The 18,654-nt window shown below is 39.1% G+C and overlaps 1 protein-coding gene, 1 non-coding gene and 1 pseudogene across 4 annotated transcripts in view; 2 read left to right on the top strand and 1 right to left on the bottom strand.

Annotated features, from left to right (window-relative positions):
* ADD3 (adducin 3) overlaps positions 1-18,321 on the bottom strand; it is a 122,465-nt gene extending 104,144 nt beyond the window's left edge. For 2 of the 3 annotated variants that reach the window (XM_089898154.1, XM_022568804.3), the window contains exon 1: positions 18,074-18,319. The gene's annotated coding sequence lies outside the window, so the exon portion shown is untranslated. Of the gene's footprint in view, positions 1-18,073 lie in introns of all 3 variants that reach the window. The other variant, XM_022568808.3, reaches the window with a different exon arrangement.
* LOC149747316 (U6 spliceosomal RNA) lies at positions 5-106 on the top strand. The gene has a single exon (XR_016388221.1). It is a non-coding gene; the product is annotated as a U6 spliceosomal RNA (small nuclear RNA).
* Positions 818-3,345, top strand: LOC149747315 (ATP synthase F(0) complex subunit f, mitochondrial pseudogene; annotated as a pseudogene).
* Positions 18,322-18,654: the final 333 nt, after the last annotated feature.

The raw sequence follows: 18,654 nt of genomic DNA, 5'->3' as shown, positions 1-18,654 counted from the left end.
TGACTTGCTTCAGTGGTGAGTATGCTTAAACTGGAACAATATATAGAAGATCAGCATAGCTTTTTTTTAAGATAACAAGAAAGTTCACGACATGGTCCAGATTTTTAGAAGAAAAACTTCTTTACAAAACAATCCCTAATTCAATGAAAGATTAAAACAAAGAAAGGTACCAACTATTTCTTGAAAAGCAGCTTCAAATCCCTAAGAGATAAAGGTCTCCCATCCTGCCTAAACCCTGCTCTAAGGAAGGTCAAGTGGAATTCTGGTGAACTCCCTCGCCCCAGAATTGCATGAATGGGTTAAGATGGCTGGTAATGTAATAAAGTAGAAGAAGCACTAGACTGAGAGTCAGGAATCACAGTTGTGAGTCTACATCAGCCACTCTGAACATGTCATTTCACTCAATCAAACGAAGTCCTTCGCCCATAAAAATGAGGTGAGGATTTCCAAAATTCTATGAGTCTAGATTTCATCCTCCTCTTTACTCTCCCAAATTTTGCCTCTCCAAATGATAAAGTTTACAGAGAATTCCCACTTCTGCTCATAATAGAAAGTCTGAATGATTCAACAAAGGCAGAATTTTAGCATCCAATGAAACCTGCAAACCTGTGGAACCCCAATTTCTATTACTGGGGAAAATTCCTTTTTATTGGGTCATGGGGGCAGAGGTCAGCTAGCACCAGTTTGCTGATCCCTGCCTCTCCCATAATTATCACCCCTCTCCCATCCACCAACATATAATTGGCACAGCTGAAGGGTGAGGTCTCTTCCAATTATAATGCAGCTAAATTCTTCACTTTGAAATATGTATCAAAGGCCGTAGGTTCTGTGTCCCTTGTCTCAATTCCTGGGTCTTGAATGTCAATCATAATCTTTGCTGCATAATACAGACCTGTATAGAGGGTTTCAAATTACAATTTTGATTAGGAACAGGAATAACAGATTTTGTATCACCCAAAATCTTGATCTTAATTTTTCTGATCCAGGAATATAGGAGGGGGAATGGGAAGTTATTGTTGAATGGGTATAAAATTTCAGTGTTACAAGACGAAAAGAGTTCTGGAAATTGATGTTGGTGATGTTTACCCAACATTATGAAAGTATTTAATACACTGAACTGTACACTTAAAAATGGTTAAAATGGTAAATTTTATATTATGTGTATTTTAGCACAATAAAAAGTATTGGCAGACACCCAGGATTCCAGGATGGCATCAGGGGCTTCCCTGGTGGCGCAGTGGTTGAGAGGCCGCCTGCCGATGCAGGGGACACGGGTTCGTGCCCTGGTCCGGGAAGATCCCACATGCCGCAGAACGGCTAGACCCGTGAGCCATGGCCGCTGAGCCTGTGCGTCTGGAGCCTGTGCTCCACAACGGGAGAGGCCACAACAGTGAGAGGCCCGTGTACCGCAAAAAAAAAAAAAAAAAAAAAGATGGCATCAGTTGCACCAGTGAAAAAGAAACTCATGGATGTTAAAATAGGGGAGCTGCCAAGTTGGATGCTGAGGCAGGATTTTGCCCCTAAGGGCATTGCTGGAGTGTTCCAAAGAGGTTACCAGTGGTATGACAACAGGTATGTCAACGTGAAGAAAGTTAACACTGCTGGGGTTTCTACAGTACTGGCAGCTTAGGTGCTTTTCAACTACTGCCTTTCTTAGAAGGAACTCAAACATGAGCAACTCTGCAAATACCACTGAAGAAGGCCCACCGCAGAGGACACACTGACCATGACCTTTGCCTGACACTCCTCCTTGAGGAACCTGATCACTGCTGAATCTTTTCATACCCTAATTGAGAACAATGACCAATAAAAGATAACCAGTACAAAAATTTAAAAATACATTGGAAAACTTTTTAAAAGGACCCTTCCACACACAGCACAAATATGAAACTATTATTTACAGTATCTGCATAGGAATGACATTCTATTAAATACCGTCTAAAGACGAAAAGAAACCAAGTCCAGTATCAGAAAGTTTAGAGTCAGGTAATCCCAAGGCTTGGGAGAAAATCTTATGACTTGGTGGACAGCCAAAGGCAGAGTCAACAAAATAATGCCAAGTACTAAAAAACTAAAAGTAAAGTTTTAGAAGCAGTCCAGTCTAGCTGGCATAACAGGGTAGATGCACAAAGATGGGAAAGGCTGACCATTCTTTTCCTTAGGTACTAGAGAATGTTTTTGCATGGGAGCACTTCTCAGCTGGAATTTGCTTTGTTAGCACATATCATTCCATAAAAGTTACTTGTCATTGCCTAGGGTAAAATATGAGTGAAAGATGATTACAATTACCACCTCCCGCTTTCCATACCTTTGCCTTAAGTGGAGGGGAAGCTAGGAAAGCACACTCTTTAATAAAAAGAGACAATGAATCGAGAAACCACACTTATGAGAAGAACAGGGCTGGCTATTTCGCCAGGTTGTTTTGAGCCTACAGCTATTATTTATTTCTTTTGCAGCAATTCATCCACCAGGTGTAGGCAGGCAAAGCCTTGATTCAGGATTTTAAAAATAAAGAATGAAAAATATCTCTAGAATAATATACAAGGAAGAAAGAAAGTGTAGTAGTTCAGGGATGGAGTGACAACTTACTTTCACTTTATACTCTTTTGTGCCTTTTGGATTTTGTTTCATGTCCTCATATTTCATACTCAAAAGTTAATTTCAGATATTTTAAAATGAAATTGATTTTGTAAAAATGTGACTCAAATAGTAAGTTTACCTTAGAAATCAAGTTAATAAAATCATTCTTGCTTTAAAAAAAAATCAGCGAGTGCTCTTGTTTCTGATTTTTAAACTTTCATTATATTGTAATGTCTATAAAATATTTTTTAATTTTATTGAGTTGCTTTTGAATAGGTTATTTTAAACATTACTTAATACTTAGAATTTTTAAGCACGAAAGCAAGTTTTATACTGTGATATTTTAGAAGTCAGTTCTGTCAAATCTGGTATTTTCTTTCGGCCATTTATAAAATCACTGTGTCCTAATATAACACCCTCTTTGCACATGTTTTATTAAAGGGAATTACAAACAAACAAAAATGGCCAATCATGCCTGTAAATAAGCGATGAGAAACATCAGAGGAGCCAAATCTTATATTAGTTGTTTCATTAAACAAATGCGCAAAAAAGTCTTATTGGATTGGATTCTCCACTAAATTTACACAGAAAAAAACAAATGACTTTGCACGTACTTCTTTTGACATTTCTAATTGTTTCTTACAGGTGCTTACCATGTGTCACTTTAGAATTTACAAGATAAACCACTAAATGTAATAAAGGGGAAACTTCAAGATGGCACAATGACTTCCTGTAATGACAGCGTACAATACTTAATATTGCAATGCCCAATACTACCTTCAGCTCTTTTTTATTATTCCACTACACAAAAGTTTAAAATGAAACACAAAAGCACAGCACAGGGAGGCAGTTTCATTTGGAAACAAAAATACTATTCTTTTGCCAAAATGATGACTATTCAACCATTTCCAAACGCACAAATGAAAACATATCCAAAGATTGGAAAATTGAGTAATAGCTGACAAGCAGTAAAAATTAAAGAAGATTACGAAATAGTCACATTTCTAAAGTCTTTTATGTATAGTAAGGAAAAGATACATTCAAGACTTGCTGAATCTACCTAATTTCTAGTTTTACAGGTGTATCTTGCTTCTGTCATAAATCAGAGTATTCGAAATGGAGTAAAACACAATATTTAAATTTCTATCCCTGGTGATCAAATGTTCTCTCAACATATGAACTGTTCAGCAAGTTGTATGGATTTCTGTCTCCAAAATGTCCCATTCCTCCCTTTCTAACCTCAAAGCCATTGCCTTAGTTCATTTGCTTATCTCTAAATGCTTCCTAACTTGCCTCTCTGCCAACACTCTCTATCACCACATTCTTCACAACAACAAATCTCAGACACATCTGATTATGCCTCTCTTTAGCTAAAATAAGTGCCACAGAATAAAATCTAAATTTCTTAAAATAGTACCCAAGGCCTTCATGATCTGGTGCTCTCAACCTTACCTTCCTGTTTTCTCTCCCACCACATCCATCCACAGATCCACATGCCTTTGCATAGCCTATTATTTCGGTCAGTAATTTACTCTCCTCTTCAACATTTAAGAGATCCTCTAAAGCTCAACTCAAATTCCATCCTCCTCCATGAATTATTTCTTCCTATTGGAATAAACATTTCCCTTTTCTGTGCCCACCTGCACTTCCTTTAAATTGTTGCTATAGCATTGCTCTCAGGTTGGTGCTGGAGTCAGTTACATAAGTGTCTCTTTTTCCCACTATGGTTCTGGTCTGGTTCTCATATGCTTCCCTTAAAATGCTGAAAACTTATCAAGCCACTCAAATAATATGGACCTCTGTTCTCCAGACATTTTTATTCTAATAAAGGAATATATATATATATATTCATAATAAAATTAGGGGGTAAATTTTATGGTATGCAAATTATGTCTTAATAAAAAAATAACATTAGGGTAAGTGGTACATGAAAGTTAAAGACAATCCTTTCCTGTACTTCCTCAACAGGCAACTCTTTGATGGTAATAATGTTTTTAAGAAGGTAAATATCATCTTGGGTTGTCTAAAAAAATTGTTGGGAATTGAGTTCTCCATATTTTTAAATTACAGGCATGGAGAAAAAAATTAAGCCATCTTTAATGACTTAAGACCTAATAAACTTATTTATAAACTGGTTCCTGCTCTCTGAAACCCACATAAATGATAATAATAGAGCCTTCTTTTGCTTATCTAGGTCATCTCCATAAAACTGGGTATTTAAAAACATTTAGATTCACCCATGACTTGCCACCAAATAGGATCACAAACTGCTTCCTGATTTCTACCTGAATGATCTAAGTATCTTAACGCTGCCTCTTTGAGCAAACCAAGCTAAACCAAGTTTAGTGCGGTAATTCTTGCTTCATCAACTTTCTACTGGGAAAACAGTTTGATTTTAGGAATAAGATCCATGTAAGTTGTTTCAGTTGTTCTTGTGTACATATGGGTGCACACATACACTTTTTTTCCTGGTGTCTTCCTTTAAAAATTGAGATATAATTCACACACCATAAAATTCACTCTTTTAAACTGTACAATTCAGTGGTTTTTAGTATATTCACAATGTTGTGCAACCATCAACATTATCTAGTTCTAGAACTTTTTCATCACCCCAAAGGGAAACCCAGTACACATTAAGCAGACACTTCCTATTTCCCTTATCCCCTGCCCCTGGCAACCACTAATCAATCTGCTTTCAGTCACTATGGATATGCCTATTCTGTGCATTTCACACAACTGGAACCATACAATATGTGGTGCTTTGTGTCTTGCTTCTTTCACTTAGCATAATGTTTTCAAGGTTCAACCATGTAGTAAAATGTATCAGCATTTCATTCCTTTTTATGATTGAATAATATTCCATTGCATGGATATAACACATTTATTTATCCATTAATCAGCTGATAGACATTTAGGCCATTTCCACTTTTTGGCTATTATGAGTAATGCTGCCATGAACAGTGGTGTACAAGTTTTTGTGTGAACATGTTTTCACTTCTCTTGAGTGTATAATGTAGGAATAGAATTGCTGGGTCATAATGGAAACTATCAATATGTAACTATTTTTAACCATTTAACCATATTAACTTTTGGAGGATCAGCCAAACTGTTCCATTTTACATTCACATACATATTTTTTTTTTTTTTTTTTTGCGGTACACGGGCCTCTCACTATTGTGGCCTCTCCCGTTGCGGAGCACAAGCTCCGGACGCGCAGGCTCAGCGGCCATGGCTCACGGGCCCAGCCGCTCCGCGGCATGTGGGATCTTCCCCGACCGGGGCACGAACCTGTGTCCCCTGCATCGGCAGGCGGACTCTCAACCACTGCGCCACCAGGGAAGCCCTCACATACACATTTTTAAGGGCAGTAACAACACTTTTTATTTTCACATTTTGCTTAAAAGTAAATTGTTCTGTCCCTAGAAGAAAAGATTTCCTTTGGGACTAAGTGTCCTTAGAAGTCAAAGTAAATTCTAGATTTTACAAGACAGATTAAATCCCTCCAAAGAATAAAGATGTATACAGCAATACATCAAATCCTTACTACAGCAAAGTTTATTCTAGTCATCAAAGGCATTAAATATGCAAATATTTTTAAATGAAAGAGGAAAATAATGACAACTCCCAGTTTTATACAGTCAGCCAATAACTATGCACTGATCTTCCACTCACAGAAACATCTACTCCAACATCACTCATAGACATTTCAAACTTAATATGTCTCATGGGACTTCCCCAGTGGTCCAGTGGTTAAGAATCTGTCTTGCTATGCAGGGTATACCAGTTCGATCCCTGGTCAGTGAACTAAGATCCCACATGCCACGGGGCAACTAAGCCCATGCACCACAACTACTGAGCCTGCATGCCACAACAAAGAGCTCGTGTGCTACAACGATAGATCCTGCATGCCACAACTAAGAGCCGACACAGCGCAAAGATAAATAAATAAATAATTTTTTACAAAAGATAACAACAAAAAAACCTTATGTCTCAAACTGAACTTGTGTTCTCTACTACTCCCCAAAACTGTTCCCCCTGAAAACTTTTGCCTACATCCCAAACCTTGGTGTCAAGTTTGACTTCTTCCACTCACCTATACCCCACATCCCAGTCAGTAAATTCTATTGATTCTATCAACCAAATACATTCAGAATCTACTCAAATCTCACCACCTCTATCAGATACACAATCTTTCACCAAGATCATTGTACCACTATGGTCTAGTGTCAAAACACAGCCAAAATAATCCTTTTAAAACATAGGTCAGATCGTGTCCCACTTCTAAGGGTCATCCAGTGGCTTCCCAACACCAAGTACCACATGCTTGGTACTCCCTCTGCCTGCCATGACAGTCCCCTTGATATTACACAGTCATCTCAGTACTCGAGGGGGATTTGTTCCAGGACCCTGGCGATACCAAAATCTGTGGCTACTCAAGTCCTTTATACAATATAAAATGGCCTAATATTTGCATATAACCTACACACATCCTCCCATATACTTTAAATCATCTCTAGATCACTTATAATACCTAATCCAATGTAAATGCTATGTAAATAGTTATAAATACTAAGTAAATAGGCTCTGGCACACAACAAATTCAAGTTTTGCTTTTCAGAACTTTCTGGAATTGTTTTTCCCAAATATTTTTGATCTGTGGTTGATTTGATCTGCAGATGCAGAAGCCACAGATACAGAATACCGATTGTACACGTTCTCTTACCTTCTTCAAGTCTTTGCATACATGTCACCTCCTTAGTGAGGACTTCACCTAGCCACTCTATTTAAATTTGCCATTGCCCCCTAACACTCCGTTTATCTTCCTCCCCTGCTCTATATTTCTCCATAATATTTATATTAACAAAATATATACTTCACTTATTTATTTCTCTTTACCTCCAAGAATATAAACTCCATTAAGGCAGGAGGGTTTGTCTGTTTTACTCACTGCTGTATTCTCAGCACTTAGAACAGGGCCTGGCACAAATAAGTGCTCAATAAATATTTGTTGATTGACTAAATGAACAAGTGAAAGGAAGCATAAAGCTGCTCAGAAGAGCTAAAAAGAGGCCAGAGAAATATTTATGAGGAACTAATATACTAAACATAATAAAGTTGTGATGGGAATGGAAAGCACCATTTCTAGAAAAATATGCTACAATGTTTCTATAGTTGGCTTTAAGAAAAATTGCTATCCTTGACTATTTCATTGTTTTCAAAAAGGGTCCATCCATTGTCCATTGCCAAGGGCCCTTAGCTTCTGAAGAACTGAAAAAAACTCTGGGAGTTGACAAGTTCCTAGAATGATGATGTCCTTTTCTAAACCGCCACATATACACGGAGCCAAGGACTTTCATGGTCTTGGCTTTCTATTAGATCTATTCCCAGGACCATCATATAGTACAATCATAGGTTTCTTGGCCACCTTCCAGCTAAAGCCACTAATTGGTAAACTCACCTTCCTTAGAACTACAATCACAGCATCTTCAAACTAAAATGGATCTTAAAATGATCTCAACCCCTTACATATTTTATACATTTAAAAAACTACAGTGAAAAAGAAATAGTGACTTGCTCAAAATAACTTGAATAGTTACACTAAGTATTTTTCAAATAGTAAGTGATAAATACTATTAAATCTAAGAGAATTCAGACACTTGGAACAAATTCTCTAAAATCCAAAACCAGACAATGTTATTTATAAAAGCTAAGTTGAAATTATACCTCATAGTATCAACAACTCTATCTATCCACACATTAAAGTTAAAAGTTATAACAGAACCATCAATGAAACTTTGGCATTCAGCAAACAGTAAATGATGGATAAATTCGGATTTTAAAAAAAATGTACACCTCTTCCCCAAAGGAGGCTTTCCTTGTCCAGTGTTGGGAATGATGAGGATTTCTAAATTCTTTTTCAAGTAACAACTTTCCTAAGCATTACTGGCTTCAAAATAGCAGTAGAAAAAAAAAAAATAGCAGTAGGAGGATGTTTCTATGAACCAATCATTTTCACATGGAGTTCAGAGAGAAAATCTGTTAAAAGGTACATGATTTTCACCACACATACCACTCTCTCCCCCTTCCCCGGCAATATTCTAACACACCTCCTAGGGAAGTGTGTCCTCAGCACTGTTTCTGATATGAGTATGTTGCAGCCTTCAAGTGCCTTACAGTGAGACGAGATTGTGAACCACGATTATAAACTATCTCCTGTCATGCTACACAGAAAGGATTACTATTTTCATGGACAGTACTTTCTTGCCAAAACCCTTTTCATGGTCTGCATCTAGTGAAATCCTACTGTGCCTTTAAAGGCCCACCCTTATTCCTCTTTCCTGGGACCTTTTTCTGACCATTCCATCCATGGTGCTCTTTTCTTGACCAGATGACCTATGGCATTTGTCATCTGTACCTGTCATTTAGCATTCATCACACACTGGCAAGTAACATCTTTTGTACAGTCGTCTTAGTTGTTGCTGGCTATTTTTACGTTTGACTGGATAGAGTCAGAATCCCGAAGAGTTACATAATTGATATTCCTATGGGGGTTTTCTGGACAATAACGCTTTATGCTCTTACATAAGAAGGGAAAGAGTCAGAAGTCCCAAAAGAGTAACTGGGTTTTAGAATACACAGCACAACCATCAATGAACTATAATTTTAAAAGCTTTGGGTTATACCAAAATAATGATTTCCAACCTTTTAAAGTAATAAGGATGCCTTTTAAAAACAAAATATGTTTTAAAAAACCAAAAACATATTCAATATTATTCAGGTGTTAAATTTCTTTTAACTGAGAATACATGCATTCAAAAGTATAAGTACACAATGTCAGGTATGGTACTCATCTGGTCTACAGAGCATACCTGATGTGCACAAGAAGCTGAGGTTCCTCCAGGACCAGACTGGCACATGGTTGAATGTTACTGTGCTGTGGACATGGAATATTACTGCCACATCAAAAAGTACTACTACCTAAAAGTATTTAGGAGCAAGCAAAATATAGAAATACTAACAAATCCCTCCCTACCCCCAACCCTGCTCCTACCCCCAAATCCAGAATAAATTCCTTCAGTAACTTAACCCTTCCTCCCAAGAAGTAGCAGATTTTAAGCAATGTGAAACAATTCAATGTTTCAATAATAAACTTTTCTTGTGGTTTCAAGTTAATAAATAATATAGCAAAAGGAACAACAACAACAAAAGAACATTATAGACAAACCAAATAGCAAATATTGAAAGTCCATCTCTCATATATTTCCTGATTCTAGTAAAATCTCAATCCCATTTACCCATTTCATCACCCTCTTAAAACAAACAAACAAAAACCACCAATATTTTCCAGCAGAGGTAGAAATATCATTCTAACCTCAGTTCAAGTCCTTTGTGCAGTCACCAACAAGAATGAGCTTAAATAAACAGCAGTAGAGCACAGCGTTTAAAGGAATTAGCCCTGGGCTCAAGTCTTGGCTCTGTCACTTATTAACTGTCTGATCTTGGGCAAGTTACTTAACTAAACTTCAGGTAATTTACGTAAAGTGCTTAACATGACTCTTGGCAGGTTTAAGGGGCTGAGAAAAGTGGTTACTGATTAATTAAGTAATTATATATAATAGATATATAACAAAGATATTCTTCTTATCATAACAATTTCAAAGTTTCCTTTCAATTCCTTCTTGTCTGGCTCTGACGGGTCTATTCCAGGTATCATAAACCTCCACTCTTGACCTATAACTGGTTCTACAACCTCCAATTCTACCCATGGCTACTACCATAAGCAGTTTCTGGAAGTTAGGGAAAACATAACAAAAACCAAAACGGGAGGCCACTTGAGCAAGCCAAAACAAGAACAAAATCCACTTTGAAACAGTGAATTCACTCAAGTAGGAATCACTGCCTTAGAACCTGAGACAAAGAAAAAGGCAAAAGAAAAAAACAAACCAAATTATTCAAATACTTTTAAAACCCTTGCCTCCAGTTAAACAAATGATTGACGATTTGAAGCCCAAACAAATTTTAAACAACATTATTATTGTCTGCAGGACCATCAATAAACAGCACTACTAATGAAACATGCCTCATTAAAATACCTTTCTTTAACACTTTTAATTTAACAATGATTTAACCATTGCTAGACTATTTTTTAATATTAAGTCTCAACAACTTCTTCAAGTTTCTCCTTTCCCATGCATTCCAACAAGCAATGAACTAGTTCTTCATCATGTGTTTAGGCCTCCTGCTGGGAAGCATAATTAAAATTAAGCAAGCAACAATTCCACTTGGTGCTAAGATCCTGTCAAATCCTTCGATGAAGTTGAGTCTGGTTTCTCCAGGAGCCAGCTGAAAGTTCTGCAACAAAAACTTGGGGCTGCTCAACGCGATGCTGGCCATTCAGTAGATGGCACTCTTTCCTTTGGGCCCAAATTACAAAAGCACCAAGAAGCATGTTCTGTGACATTCAGGTGTGATACAAAACAGGGATTCCCTCTTCAAAGCACTTAACTGGTCGTCACAATCCCTCCAGAAACCCATTCATCAAAAGCTGATGGTCCAACCAGACACTTTTAAAGAGCCCAAGGAAGTTCAGATTATAAAACATCAACTACAATATAAAATCACCTAACTCAAGTGATTACCAAGTAATCAGCTTCTCAGAGCCTTTTCTATGTCAAGCAGATACACTTTTTATTCAGGCATAAAATTTTCCTTTCCTATTACATTCTGCTACAGAGGCGACAGTCTTTCAGTGGCTAGTGACCAAATCTTGTCTATCAAATATCTCATTAAGGTATTTAACAATAGCAAAGTGTTTAGAGAACTATGATTTTGTCATTATTAACATTCACTAAGATCAATGAAAGATATATTACTTTTGTATTACTGTCAACATTTTTGGTTGAAAAAATTCGTGTAATCTTTGATACCCACTTAAAAAGAACCAAACATCCTAATACAAAATTACTGTACATCTAGTTTTGCAAAAAAAACGGGTTTAAATAATATGGATTTCTGATTCATTAATGATATGTCTTTTACTTTAATACATAATGGCTCCCAACTATTACATGACAAGGTTTCTTACACTTCTGTTTCAGAGATCTTTTTTTTTTTTTTTTAATTTAAAAAACAGACAGTTGTGGAGAGAGATGGAAGGAAATTCTTTTTAGTGCAACCTCCAGGTGAAAGCCAAACTTTTCAGCAGTCACACAGGGATCACCTTAAAAATTCCACCTTTCTCTAGGAAAGATAAAACTCAGTCCTAGCAATAAAAGTCAAAGGAGAAAGGCAAGGTAAAAGGAACACTGTTTTAAAATTTAAAAAAGAAAAAAAAAAGCATTGGGAGTAGAGACAAGAAATAAGAAAAATATATCGATGTCATTGCCAATCTCTTTCCTCTGTACACTCTCACCCTATGCACTTAAGCCCATTCACAACTCCACTTGAGCTCTATCACCCTTCCCCAACCACTTCCTTAGATATTAAATGGCTGAACTTACAGAATCTTTTTCTTATGTACTAATAAGACAAATGAGATTAGAAGTAACAACGCAGCTTACAGTTGCTGGCTCTAATTTATGTAGGATTATAAGTAGAGTTCTTATAAGTTCTTAAAGAAGAGTCCCTGGGGAGGCCTTGATCCCAAAATATACTTCTTTAGACATACCAAATAAGCCTAACTACCTTCTCCATGAGGATACTGAGTAAACCTATCTTTTTGCTATGGCATTTAGTCATTCCAGCAGATCAAAAGATGACAGGATAAGAATACTGTATGGAAAAGGGAAAAGGAAATGCTGTCCTTGCACAGGATGAGCTGAGCCATTGTGGAAGAACTTCACAGAAACATTGCTGATGGTGACAAATTAAAGGCATATACTAAGTCCCCAAGACACTGATAAAACTCAGCACTTCTCCAACCTGACTGCTTTCTACATTGTTGGAATTCCAGCTCCCCTAGCAGGCAACCAACAATAGCCATGAGAGCTGAATTAAACAGGCTCCTGAACTCACACATGCACTGTCCTTTCCTCTTCCATCCAAAGTAAGCACTTCCTTGGTGGGGGAGTGAAAAATTACAAGAACAAATTCAAAAGGGTATAAGAGCTAGCAAAAAGAACAAAGTAACAATTTCATGTACGTTACTTAGAATTAAGTTTTCATATTACTTGCCTTAATGCGCATTGTGAGCATCAAATTTTTTCAAATTGTTTTATTAATATATACGGTGTGCTTCTTGAGACATTGGTTTTAAGAACATATGTTGTTGTTATTGCCCTTAAGTTTATAAAAAGTGTTTTTACCCCCTGGCTGGCTGGTTGTGGGAAACTTTTTTATCTTATGGACGTCAGTATGCCTATGGCAGAAAAAGTGAGCTGCATAACCCAAGGTTCAAACTGTAGTCTTGTTTGAGGAGGTAGCAGTCTTAACTGCTAGTTAATGTACTGCTATACACCAATATCCTTAGGCCCAGTTTCAGGCAATTTAAAACAAGAGGTTTCAAAGTTCATCTTATATCAGGGAGCCTTACCATTTCCAATCAAGCTTTAACTAAAGCCAACTTTTAAACAAGTAATTGTAAAGTATATGGTGGTGAAACAGATCAGCTTGACATCAGGTAAAAAGCTCAACTTAGATCTAACCTCATTATAACGATATAACTACATGTCAAAGCCTAAACATCTTTCATAATAACATTTCAGCTATGGCATAGTTAAAAACTAGTCTATACAATCTTCCTAAGAGGGAAATTTACAAAAACAAAAAGCCTTTTAATATCAGGGATGGGTTTCATCCATTTTATACCTTTTGGTGACCATGCAACTACTTTTTGAGTTATGCTAGACAACTCTGAAAGCCACATTCATTCTTTAAGGTTTCTAGGATACTCTTTATTAAATTGTTCCTTCAGTGTAGTAAGTAATGTCCTAGAAACCTAAAAGAGATTATTAACGCAGCTTTTCAAAGATACCCAACAAAAAATAGTTTAAAGAAACAAGAGACTGATTCTCATTATCTATGCTATCGTCTAAGTCTTTAGGGTAAGTTAAACAGTACTTTCTTGACATTCAAGTATGTTTTCAACTGTGCAATTAACTTACTTTTGAACTTGATTTTGCGATCAGTCCACATATAACAGACCAACATTAAAATACACATGAAATAAACAAAAAACCCACACACCTTTTTTTCTCCAACACTTTCAGTTAATTTTCAGTTAAAGCTGCTGTTCTATGCATGCTGTTGGTATTCAAATATTCACTGCATGAATGCCAAGTGAGTCATTTCTAACTAACCTGAAGGGAAGAGCATACCCCAAGTAGTATGCTTACACTCATGTGTGTCCATAACTAGCTACTGCTAGAAGAAAAAAATAAATTCATCTAACTATTATACATAAGGGATATACAAGGGGTAACAGACTTTTTTTCCTTCAAGCCATAGTCAATGAAAGGCTGATAACTTATATAATTTAGAGAAGATTCTTAATATACACAACCTATTGCAGTAAAAAATTGAGATTGTCTTGGCTTTCGGCCAAGACAATTTAGTCACTAGCAGGACCTGAAAGACCTCATAACAATCGCATCTAGAAATACTGGGGCATGGACCCCAAGATCAAATGACAAAGCATTAACATAGAAGACATGAAATAAAGTATCAGGCCACCCATTTTGAATCTCAATGACAAGACACAGTCTATGACTGCTCAATTAATTTCAAATAGGGTGTCCATGTTTAAAAGAAAGAATAGTACTCTTGATTAAACATTTAAAGTGTTTTCTATTCAAACTCTACAAGTTTAATATTTCCAACGGAATCTGAAACAGCACTGAATTTTAGTTATAGCAAAAGCATATTAGCATTTTTAGTATGAGAAACAGATTAGTAACCTGTGTCTTCAGTACCATGTGAGTTTTCTTGATTCAACGTATACTTGTTTTTAAGCATTTTTTCCTAATATTACCTTTCACTAAATTGCCAACAAAGGACACATTAACTCTCTACAATAGTTATTCTAAACATTACGTAAAACAGCTACTAATTTAGGTTATAATTAATTTGCTTGACGTATCCACTACACTGGTGAAGCAGCAACACCCAGTTCCTTGAGGAATGTGAGTGACAAAGTAAAAGCCACAAGTGACATCTTTCCATGTCAGGCTAATTTTAAGAGGCAACTCGGGTGGAATTTCGAACAAACTTAAGTTAAAATTCACCTCAGGTTAATATGGTGGTGTTGGTAATCAGAAGACGAGGCCTACCGATTTAGTGCAGAACCAGAATCCCTCCAAGGGCCCTGCTGGACCATCTGGAGCCCTACACATCTGGCAAGCTTGAAAAACAAAAAAGACTTTAATCTTTAGTAATTAAAAAGATAACATACTACAGCCCAAATTCTAGCATCCTAGCTAAACATATGTTGTGTGAAAAGAGAATCCTCTTCCAAAGTCAAAAGGTGATTCTACTTAACGCAGATTACCACCATTCACATTTAAACACAACTTGGTGGTACTAACACAGGAGGGTGTTACTAAACAAGGCATATGCACACCTGTAGTCTTGGAGATACTGTGAAGGTACTTCATTGATTTGCTAGAATTACCACAAGTGTAATAGCAGCAGGGGCTACTAGTTATGCGGGTTCACTCTCAAGCCAGGCTCTGGGTTCAGAACCAGCCCGTCTGTGCCCAGTAGTCGTACAAAATACTTAACCTCTCTATGTCTGTTTAGGCACTGGGTTGTCATGAGGATTAAGTAAATTAAATCATATAAAACTGTGCCTGGCACAGAGGTAGAGCAAATAAATATTGGCTGTTACAAATATCTGCTGAGTCTTCACTTGCTGGGTTGCATGATACAGCCACCTTCAGAAAAAATGTCATCTTATACCGACGATGATAAGCACATAAAACACTGAGTACCAGACTATATTCTAAGCACTTCCCATATAACAACTCAGTTAAGATTTCGATATTATCATTCCCCAACATTTTACAAACCCAATTTGTTCAGAGTTGGGTTTTTATGCTTTTATGTGACTTCTTCCTTCAACAGAAATGCTTCTTATACTCTGACGACATACCTGAGTGCTGCCCTGTACTGCTAACCAACTACTTTGAGATAGGAGAGATTAAACAGCTAACAACCTGTATAGGCTTGAGTGTGACAAAAACACTCAGACACGACAGACCTACTTCAGGAGGCCTCACAACCCCAGAGGTTGGGCCCCACCCTGTATTTAGATTTTAGGATTGTGTGTAGGAGGTCGGCTGATGCTGTGTCCTCTTAGTCTCAAAAGACGTTCTGGTTTTACAAAGACCAGATCCACACTTCAAACATCATTGAGCAAAACCCACATTCATCCCAGTGTAACATTATTGAAAAAGGGGGTTAGAAATAGCAAAGAGTACAGTATAATTTTCTCATTCATTTTTGGAATGTAAAACTTATATTCTGAAAATACAATCCTTCTATTATGCAAAATAGTTCCTAGATGTCATATGATCACATATGTAATATGTCAAATGTTTACCAACAAACATTTCCTTCTATCATACCTGTAAAAAGCTGCAACATGTTGAATGCCTCATACCCAACTACCTCAAGAACTCTTAAATTATGTTTAACATTCGAAACAGATACACCATTTTTTTTCCTTAAAAGCAACTATTACCAACATGCCAACATTTGCGGTCAATTTAAAGAGTTTTAAGAGCACAGACTGAACTCTTTGGAAAAATGAACACTTAAATATAGCAAAAGTGGCCATTTTTATTTCTGGTCTTCCCTCTGCAAAGTTAATCTGCTCAATTTAAGCAGAAGAAAATGAGTGAGTTACAGTGTAATTACAATGCGATGGAGACTCAGATATAAAAACTTTATACATAGCTAAAAAGTAACTTAACCCTATAAATGAATAAGTCCCATATCTTAATTACATATTTTTAAAAACAGTCCAGCATCTTATTTTAAAACGACAAATTACGCTGTATTCTTAGTTTACTCTCTTTAACAGTCTCATTAGAAGTCTTCTAAAGTCAAAATTAGGATGTACCCAGTATGATGCAGTTGCACTCCATTCCAAGAAAAGCAACCATTTCATACTGCTAAATCTAACATGTCGTACAATTTAACATAAACGTGCCTGCACGTTTATGTAGCTGATTCCTACCCCCTCCCCCAAACCTTATCAACTCCTTCACCAAACTTGCATATAATCCTCACTCAAAGCCTCTTGGTTGGGCTTCCCTGGCGGCTCAGTGGTTAAGAATTCGCCGGCTAATGCAGGGGACATGAGTTTGACCTTCCTGGTCCGGGAAGATCCCACATGCCGCGGAGCAGCTAAGCCCGTGCACCACAACTACTGAGCCTGCGCTCTAGAACCTGCGAGCCACAACTACTGAGCCCGCGCGCGCCACAACTACTGAAGCCTATGCACCTAGAGCCTGTGCTCTGCAGCAAGAGAAGCCACTGCAATGAGAAGCCCGCGCACTGCAACCAAGAGTAGACCCTGCTCACTGCAACTACGGAAAGCCTGCACGCAGCAATGAAGACCGAATGCAGCCAAAAATAAAATGAATAAAATAAATAAATTTTTAAAAAATGCCTCTTGGTTGAGTTAAATTCCATTTCTCTCCATACCCCTCTAGCAGGTCAATTGCAACAGCACATGTGCCAAAGAAATGAGTGGTTTTACTCACGCTCCCATTTTAAACGGGCACCTACTTGCAATTAAATCTCTGCAACAAAAAAGTTTACCTGAGGCCATTCTTGCCATTCTAATAGAGGCCTAGCTTATTCTACCTGTCTCTGTGGTCTTGCCTCAGCTATAACAGCATACCCCCAAAGAGGCTGGACACCAGCAAAGCGGACCTGCTGCCAACTCTGCCTGTCACCCCGGGCAGGAAGCGCAACCTAACATGTATACGTTTGTAGGGGTGGGGTGGGTGTGGGTCGGGGGGGATGGGAACGCAAATTACAGGAGAAAGGTTTGGTTGAATACTTTCAACTTGTAACAGAAGTTGTTTAAATGAGGAAAACAAAACTAACCAACACTCCCTCCCTTACCTCCACCCTTTCCAACCGCGGGAACCTACCACCTTCCTGGAGCGCACCTTCAGTGCTTAAAGTACCCCGGGTCATTGACGCTTCAGCCAGCTCTTGATTTTTAGAACTCCCAGTCCTCCGGGAGAAACCAGAGGACGCCCGAAAGACTCGGGCCCACCCCGCGGCGTCCCGAGATCCTCCCCTGCAGGTCCACCCTCTTCGAACCAACCCGAGGCTCCCATTCCAGTCCCGGAGGAAGAGGGGTCCACCTGAGGCCGCAGGGGCAGCCAATAGGCAGTCCCCTCCACCCCGCGAGCCTTCACGTTCCCCACCCCCGCGCGACCCCCTGGAAGGGTCCCCGCAGCCCAGCCCGCGCTGGCGCCCGCCGTCCCCGCCGGGAGGAGCGGCGGGAAGGCCGCGCCTTCTCTCCCCTCAGGATTACCTCGCAGCGCGAAGCCGGCTTTGTGCTTCCCTCCCTCCTTCTCCGCGGCCGCCGGGGCTGCAGCGGCCGCGCGATCCTCCACCGCCGCCTCTTAAGCGCCGCACGGCTCCAGAGGGAAGGGCAGAAGGGGAGGGGGCGTGAGAAGGGAGGGACCTGGGCGCCGAGCCCTGTGTAGCAGGAAGCGGCGACACCTGGGTCGCTATGCCTCTAGCTCTCGCTCTCTGTTTTTAAAAAATATAATTTAAACCCCCGTCTTCCCCCTCCCGCCCAGCGGCCCCGCGACCGTTACCGGCAGGCGGCTGGCGCTCTGGCGGGACTGGCCGAGAACCCACCGAGCGTCCCCTGGCCCCGCCCCTAAGGCCCCGCCCTTAGGCCCCCGGCTCCCCTGGCTCCACCCCCACAGGCCCGCCCCTCGCAGCCCCCAAATGCTCATGGCCCCGCCCCTCGGAATCACAGTACGTTCCTGGCCCCGCCTCCTCAAGGCCCCGCCCCGCGCGGCCCCTCGGCCCCTCCAAAGCTTTGGTGCGGCCCCCTCCTTACCTCCCTCACCCTGTGTCTGAAAGCCGCGGCCCCGGGCCCCT

This window comes from Delphinapterus leucas, chromosome 16 (assembly GCF_059928025.1).
Source record: "Delphinapterus leucas isolate spDelLeu-1000000601 "Yukka" chromosome 16, BTC_Dleu_Yukka2, whole genome shotgun sequence".
NCBI lineage: Eukaryota > Metazoa > Chordata > Mammalia > Artiodactyla > Monodontidae > Delphinapterus > Delphinapterus leucas.
Note: the sequence above shows the minus strand (reverse complement) of the source record. Positions and strands in the feature narration are given on the sequence as shown.